Below are 8,772 nucleotides of genomic sequence, written 5' to 3'. Positions count from 1 at the left end.
AAGGCACAAGTGGTTCCCGTGGTAATAGGAACATTGGGGGCTGTGACCCCCAAACTGGGAGAGTGGCTCCAACAGATCCAAGGAACAACATCTGAGATCTCTGTCCAGAAGAGTGCGGTGCTAGGAACAGCTAAGATACTATGCAGGACCCTCAAGTTCCCAGGCCTCTGGTAGAGGACCCGAGCTTCAAGGAAGGAATACAAGACCGCCCCAAAGTGGAGGGTGAGTGGGGAATATATATATATATATATGTATATATTCACTGAACAAAATTATAAATGCAACACTTTTGTGTTTGCCCCCATTTTTTATGAGCTGAACCCAAAGATCTACTACTTTTTCTATGTACACAAAAGGCCTATTTCTCTCAAATATTGTTCACAGATCTGTCTAAATCTGTGTCAGTGAGCACTTCTCCTTTGCTGAGATAATCCATCCACCTCACAGGTGTGGCATATCCAGATGCTGATTAGACAGTATGATTATTGCACAGCTGTGTTTTAGGCTGGCCACAATAAAAGGCCACTCTAGCAGTTTTATCACACAGCACAATGCCAGAGATGTTGCAAGTTTTAAGGGAGAATGCAGTTGGCTTGCTGACTGCAGGAATGTCCACCAGAGCTGTTGCCTGTGAATTGAATGTTCATTTCTCTACCATAAACCATCTCCAAAGGCATTTCAGAGAATTTGGCAGTACATCCAACCGGCCTCACAACCACAGACCAGCCCCGGACCTCCACATCCAGCATGTTCACCTCCAAGATCGTCTGAGACCAGCCACCCGGAAATAAATATATAGAATAATATATAAACACACACATATATTATATATTAACATGTTTGGTCCCTTATTTGTATATGGATCATCAAAATGCCCACATATTGTATCATCCATAGGCTACTTTAATGTTGTTGACACAGAGAACATTAGTTGCACTGGACTATTTGTGTTATGTGTAATACATGTTGGTCTGCTGTGCTGTTACAAACAGAGAGACAGTGGTGGTTTTTACCTACAGCGGAAGTGCTTGCGCTGCTCCTCGTCTGAGTGAACACAGTGAAGCTCAAATCAGCCTCCAGTCTGTTAAAAACACCCGACATATTTGTCAGCAACACTGTTTGTATTTAACATGTGCAATGATGATGCTGTGATCAAAACAAACTGTTTTACATGTGTAGTACAGCTGTGAGTAATCAGCTGTGCACAGCACACTAAGGCTACAGATTGGCCAGAAACTTTGGCACACGCCCTGGAGCCACACTCACAGCTGTTTATTGTGGCTGGTTGATGTATGAACTGACATGGACTACTGGACTGGGTTTAGGTGGGTTTATGTTCTGCCTTATGTGTCATCCTTTGGCTGTGTACTGTACCACTGTTTTTGGAGTTTGGTACAGCTGTACTAGTGGACCCAGCTGGACTACATTGTCTTTTATCAGATTTGATGATGCTCAAAATATAGAAATAGAAACAGAAACAAAAATATTTAGTAATAATATTTAACAAAGTTACTGCCATGATACATGCATAATGCACACTGTAGTTGTGTGTCCTTTTATCTGTCTGTCTGTTCTGTCTCACTCACACCTGGCAGTTGATATAATTCACCCCCAAAAAAGAAGGGGGGTAAAGGAGGAAGGCATGAATTGCAATAACCGTTTAATTTAACTATGAATTAAAACCTCTGACCTCTATCAGGCAGTTGTGCTGTTTCTATGAATGGGACTACTCTAAGTGCTGGCCCATTAGGCCTCTATACAAACTGCAATCGCAAATACATGAATACATTATCAATATATATTGATATATATGGTTGCCAGCCAACCTTTTTTTAATCCTCCAGCATAATATCTAGTTTTCTGACAACAGCATTAACAACATTTTATTATGGTTATGTTTTCATTCTCACAGCTCTTGGTTAAGAGAGATCCTTCAGAGACATCAGAATTAACAGCAGAGAGAGAGTAGCGTCCGCCAGAACAAAGTGAATCAGAGAATTAAAATTTTATTTTGTGATCGTTTCACTGTGGTTAAGTTCTAAAGCATGAATAAACACAGCCACACCTCTGCACAGCCCTGTGGGAAGAAGTTTGTGTAAAAACAGCCAAAATGTACAATCCTGTCTGTTCTGCTGTGCACCTTGTGCATTTATAGCCATGCCCTCAAACAAACATGCAGACCTGAAGTTGGATGCATGTAATAGTCTACTGTAATACCCAATTTCCATTTATAAATATATTAAATGAAATCAATAACAGCCTGTTCGCAGCCAGTTTGAAAATGAAGCAGAGTACACTGACCCGTCGGACATCCAAAAAAATCACTTTGAAGGAGGATGTGCTTTGTACCTTCACTGTCCTACCTAAACTGCCTGTTTATGCTGCTGTGTAGGAAAATGTAGCACTTCATTCAATCGAGATTTACACTGTGTCCAGATATAGCTTAATCCAACAATCAAATATGCTCCCTGCAAAACTTATATTGTTTGGTCTCATGCCAGTCTCTGCCTCTCCTCCTCCTAATTGGCAAGTTAAGGTTGAGCTGACTAGGCGTGGCTGGGAGCTACTGGCACAGCTGTGGCCGATTTCCCATCTAGCAACAAGATATTGAACTTGGACTTAGCTGCCTCCTCTTTGCCAGTGAGATCCATGTTCCTACAGCACCTTGTTGGCTGACCATCTATCAACCTACCAAAGAAAATGTTGTCCTCCCTACTTCATCTTCTGTGTTCCAGACCTTTAGTTTCAGCCTGCCCAGCTCTACTCCTGCTCCAACAGTCTTGCTCTACTCCTGCTCTGTCAGCCAGCTCTGCTCCTGTTTGTCTACCCTGCTCCTTCACAGCCTCTCCAGCTCTGCTCCTGCTCTGTCAACCCCGCTCTGCACTAGGCCTACCAGTTTAGCTCCACTCCATTTCTGCCTGCTTGCTTGCCACTGCCTGGACAGTCCTGCTAGACTCCTTTCCTTGCCTCTCCATCCTTTCCTCTCCGGAACCTGCCTGATCCAGTTCTGTTCCAGTGGGTTCCGTCAGTCCCTCCCCAATGTCTAACTGTTCAGCTAGTTACCGAGCTTCTTGATAACCTGCACCCTTTTGCCAATAAAGAGCTTAAGACATTGCTTGAAGTCTGAGTTCTGCTTCTGAGTCCACACCCTGCTTGCTTTGTGACCTATAGGCTGTAACATATATGCCAGTTTAATTACATAGGAGCATAATTTTTAGAAGAGAGGGTTGGCTGATTTTAAACTGAAATGAAGGTCTTGAGAATATTACAGTAAACTCACATCAGAATTCACAAATAATAATAACCATGGTTTAAAGCAAACCCTGACCACAGGAGGCACAGTTGCCATCTATGGGACCCGGAAAAAACGCCACCATGGAAAGTGTGCGGGCGCCTTGGTGAGGCTACGACAGAGGGGAACATGGACTCCACTCCCGTATATTCACCTGGCAAATCTCTGCTCCCTGGTCAACAAGATGGTTGAAATTCTTCTCGCCAACAGGTCTAACTCTGACTTTGCATGCTTTGCTACTTTGTGCTTCACAGAGACCTGACTGAGTGACTTGATCACGGACAGCGCGATACAAGTACCGGGCTTCCAGGTGTACAGAGCAGATTGCAGAACGAAGCTGTCCAGGAAACATTAGGGGGTGGAATCTATTAGGTTCCCTCTCTAGCCCAAAGGTGATAGATAGGGAGAGAGAGAGAGAGCAGGACCCAAACTACAGGAGTCAGTGTAGCAACAAATGCTTTATTGTAATCTTCTGGAACAGAAGTGTAGGAGCAACCAATGATGGTGGTTGGCAGGCAGCAGTGTCAGTTCATATGGGTTCGTAATCCTGGATCAGAGTCAGGTTGAATACCTTCGTCCTAGGGGGAAACAGGTAGAGACAGTTTGACTCGGTAGCGAGCTGTCAGGAAAAAGAGCAAACAGAAGGTGGATCGCTAGGTCAAACGGTGAGTGGAGATGGGTGACTGCAGAGAGACTGGCCAGATGGGATGTGATGGCGAGGAGAGATGCTGATGGCTGACTGCTGAGGTGAGCAGGAGAGCTGGAGTTGAGTAACTGCAGAGATGCTGATCCAGAGGAGATGGTTAAAACAGGAATAACATCAGCAGCGATAGTAGTCGGAAAAGAAAATCAGTTTTACTTGTCTGGAGCTGGTATGTATCGCTGTGGATACAACAACAAAACGGTGGTGAATGAATGGAGGCTTGAAGGTTATGTAGGCCAGGTGGTGATTATGGAGAATAGTCACAGCTGAGGTGCATTCCTGGGCTGCCAGTGTCTGCAGGGAGAGAGGAAAAAGCGAGAGACAGGCAGGGAGCGAGGAGCAACCCTGACAGAATCTGCTTCTACATAAGTGAAGGTTGTCACAGTGCTACAGCGAACATGTAACACAGACTGCAAACCCGTCTATTCTCCTCATGAATTTTCGAGCATCATACTGGTTGATGTTTATTTAAAGCCGCACACCCACGCTAGCACACTACAGCGCCTGGCAGAATAGATAACTAGCGTGGAGCTAGAACATCCTGACTCCCCACTCATTGTTCTAGGGGACTTTAACAGAGCAAATCTCTCCCACAAACTGCCCAAATACAGACAGCATGTTACCTGTCCCACCAGGGACAAAATCACACTGGACCACTGCTACACAACAATAAAAGACGCCCATTGCTCTGTCCCCCGCGCAGCCCTCAGACTCTGTAATCACTGTATGGTCCATGTTATTCCAACGTACAGGCAGAAACTTAAAGCTGTGAAGCCTGTGGTCAAAACAGTGAAGAGCTGGACTGAGGAGGCCAAGTCAGAGCTACAGGCCTGCTTTGACTGCACAGACTGGAGTGTATCTGAGACTGCAGCTACAGACCTAGATGAACTCACTGACACTGTGACATCTTATATCAGCTTCTGTGAGGATGTGTGTGTGCCCAAAAAGACCTTCTACACATACAACAACAACAAGCCCTGGTTTACAGCCAGACTCAAGCGGCTTCGTCGTGCCAAAGAGGAGACTTAGACTACGTTCACACTGCAGGTCTTAATGCTCAAATCGAGATTTTTTTCTGAAATCTGTTGGAACCTGCCTGAAAACTTGTGCTGATTGAGTTGGCCCACATCTTCATACTTACCAGCAACAGATCACTGGAGCTTTGCGAAGTCCCCTCCTGCTTAAAACATTCCACCATCATCCCAGTTTCCAAGAAACCCTCCAGCAATGGACAGAACAATGATAGACCTGTCACTCTGACATCTGTAGTTATGAAGTGTTTTGAGAGACTGGTGTTGGCCCACCTGTACTCCCCAGGGACCTATGTAGAGATCCTGTTTGTGGACTTCAGCTCAGCATTCAACACCATCATTCCAGACATCCTCCACTCCAAACTCACCCAGCTCACTGTGCCTGCCCCCACCTGTCAGTCGATTACTACCTTTCTGACAGACAGGAAGCAGCAGGTGAGGCTGTGGAAAATCACATCCAGCACCCGGACAATAAGTACAGGCGGCCCCCAGGGATGTGTGCTCTCCCCTCTGCTGTGTTCACTTTACACCAACAACTGCATCTCGAAGGACCCCTCTGTCAAGCTCCTAAAGTTTGCTGATGATACAACGGTCATTGGTCTCATCCGGGAGGACAGACGGGAGGATGAGCAGCTGGTCCTGTGGTGTAGCCACAACAGCCTGGAGCTGAACACACTCAAAACAGTGGACTTCAGGAAGAACCCCCCCACCTTATCCCCCTCACCATACTTGGCAGCACTGTATCAGCAGTAAAGTCCTACAAGTTCCTGGGCTCCACTATCTCCCAGGACCTGAAGTGGATGTCCAACATCAGGACCATCATCAAGAAGGCAGAGCTGAGGATGTACTTCCTGCGCCAGCTTAGGAAATTCGACCTGCCCCAGGAGCTGCTGATACAGTTCTACAAAGGAATCATCGTCTGTTCTCTGCACCTCCATCACATTTTGGCTCAGCAACCAAACAGGACAGGAACAGATTCCAGCGGACAGTCAAGACTTCAGGAAAAGTCATTGGTGCAAGCCTGCTCTCCATGGAGGACCTGCACACCTCATGGGTCAAAAGGAGGGTGGAGAGGATCACTGCAGACCCCTCACACCCTGGACACAACCTGTTCAAACTCCTCCCCTCTGGATGGCGTTACAGGTCACTCTGCGCCAAGACAACCGGGCACAAGGACAGTTTCTTCCCCCGGCTGTCACTCTGATGAACACTTGACCCACGACAGTATGACTGGACAATAACCCTCAGTGCAACACCTGTATATATACTGTACATTGTACAGATTATACAGATCCATACAGGTCTCTATTTTTAAGTACTCTTTTTTTATTCCTATTTATCTCATTTCAATAATCATTCTTTTGTCTGTCTGCATTGTTTACTGCCTGTTTATACTGCTTATTTTGCATCGTTTGCCCTGGTTGTTGCTTGGTAATACTGCTTATTATTTTTATCTTACACAGCCTTATGCTGCTTTACTGTTTACTTGCCCCTTGAATGGGGATATGTACATACAAATTGAGAGCCGATGTGTTATGGTTGAGTCCCCTAACCAAGGGGGTGAGAGAGAACAAAAAGGGAGGACTCAAGGTGCAAGCCCAGGCGCTATTGAAAAAAATGGATTTATTAAGAACACATAACAAAGTTACTGAGTATATGTATAGTCCATAACCTGGGTAGAACAGTGCTGGCTGAGGAGACCAGGACGGCAGGTGAGAAGACAGGAGGACTGCAGGAACCAGGAGAGTCAGAGGACCAGGGCGGGCAGGTGAGTAGATGACCAAGGCAGGTGAGCAGACAGGAGAACGGTGACAGGTGAGATGACAAGAGGGACACAGGAACGAGAAGACAGGGCAGGTGTAGCGCTCGTTATAATGCTCGCCGTCAGATGCTTACAAAACTGAAATGAATAGCACAGGAACTGTCAGCATTGAAATCACGTTACGTATGGCTGAACACATGTAATGCTCCGGCGATGAAGAAACGTAAGAGTGGTATGATTAGTGGGGATGAGCGTCAGCTGTGCACCAAGCCTGGGAGTCAATCAACAGGTGAATCTGACTCAGCTGTGTCACTGCGCCCGCGGGATGAGAGAGCAGGGGAGAGAAAGGAGGAAGAGAGGCAGGTCGCACCATGTCACACCTGACATGATGTGCCAGAATCAAATTCCTCGTGTGTCCGACACACCTGGTCAGTAAAGCAGATTCTGATTCTGATCCTCTACACCCCTCACCCACCTCAGACACACCAGCTGCTCTCTCCACAATCACCCCCCTTCCCCCAACCCTCCACCCCTGAAGATCTGTGAAAAGGATGTGTATGGCCTTTTTAAAAAGCAGAAGATCAGAAAGCCACCAGACCCAGACAGTGTGACTCCCTCCTGCCTGAAAGCCTGTGCTGATCAATTAGCTCCCATCTTCACACTTATCTTCAACACATCACTGGAGCTGTGTGAAGTCTCCTCCTGTTTTCCCTCTACACAAACAACTGCAAATTAGATGACCCCTATGTTAGACGTTTGCAAATGACACAACAGTCATTGGTCTCATCTGATCCAAAAGCTGCAGGAGGGACTGCTTCATAGTTGGGATGGTATTCTTCGGCCTGTGACCCTCCCCCTTTTTCCTCCAGACATAACGATGGTCATTGTGGCCAAACTGTTAAAATTTCGTTTCATCACACTAGAGGACATTTCTCCAAAAAGTCAGATCTTTGTCCCCATGTGCAGCTGCAAACTGTAGTCGGTCTTTTTTATGGAGTCTTGGAGCAGTGGCTTCTTCCTCGCTGAGCAGCCTTTCTGGTTATATTGTTATAGGTTTACTGTGGAGGTAGATACTTTGGTACCTGTTTCCTCCAGTATCTTCACAAGGTCCTTTGCTGCTGTTCTGGGATTGATTTGTACTGTTTGGACCAAAGTGCGTTCATCTCCAGGAGAGAATGTGTCTCCTTCCTGAGTGGTACGATGGCTGTGTTGTCCCATTGTGGCTATACTTGTGTAGTATTGTTTGTACAGATGAATGTGAAACCTTCAGATGGTTGGAAATTGCTCCCAAGGATGAACCAGACTTGTGGAGGTCCACAGTTTTTCCTGAGGCTGATTTCTTTTGATTTTCCATGATGTCAAACAAAAGAGGTACAGTAGGTCTTAAAATCCATCCACAGCTGTACCTCCTACTGACTCTAATGTCAGTTATCAGAAACTTCTAAAGCCATGACATCATTTTCTGGAATTTTCCAAGCTGTTTAACGGCCCAGTCAACCAGTCAACCAATCCAGTGGATTTAAGCCTCTGACCCACTGGAATTGGGATATAGTGAATTACAAGTCAAATAATCTATCTGTAAACAATTGTTGGAAACATTATTTGTGTCATGCTTAAATAAAGTACATGTCCTAACTGACTTGGCAAAATGAGAGTTTGTTAACATAACATCTGTGGAGTGGTTAAAAATAAATCAGTTTTAATTACTTCAGTATGTAAACTTCTGACTTCAACTGTATGTTTTAATGATAATAACTTGGGCTTCAGTTTATGTTGTCAGGTTCAGGCTTAGGGAAGGATCCAAATGCAGACATGAGCTGATGTTAGGTTCCTAATCAAGTTTATTATAAATGATATGAAACAAAAAGACAAATAGATCGACTAGAGAGCTAAACCTGACAAAAGCAACACAAAGACACCTAAAGATAACTAACAACTAAACTGTCAGTGAGCAATATAATGAACTGAAAAAACATGTAACACA

Source organism: Monopterus albus, unplaced genomic scaffold (genome assembly GCF_001952655.1).
Source record: "Monopterus albus unplaced genomic scaffold, M_albus_1.0 scaffold40.1, whole genome shotgun sequence".
NCBI classification, from domain to species: domain Eukaryota; kingdom Metazoa; phylum Chordata; class Actinopteri; order Synbranchiformes; family Synbranchidae; genus Monopterus; species Monopterus albus.
The sequence above is the reverse complement of the archived record's forward strand: the minus strand, read 5'-3'. Positions refer to the sequence as shown.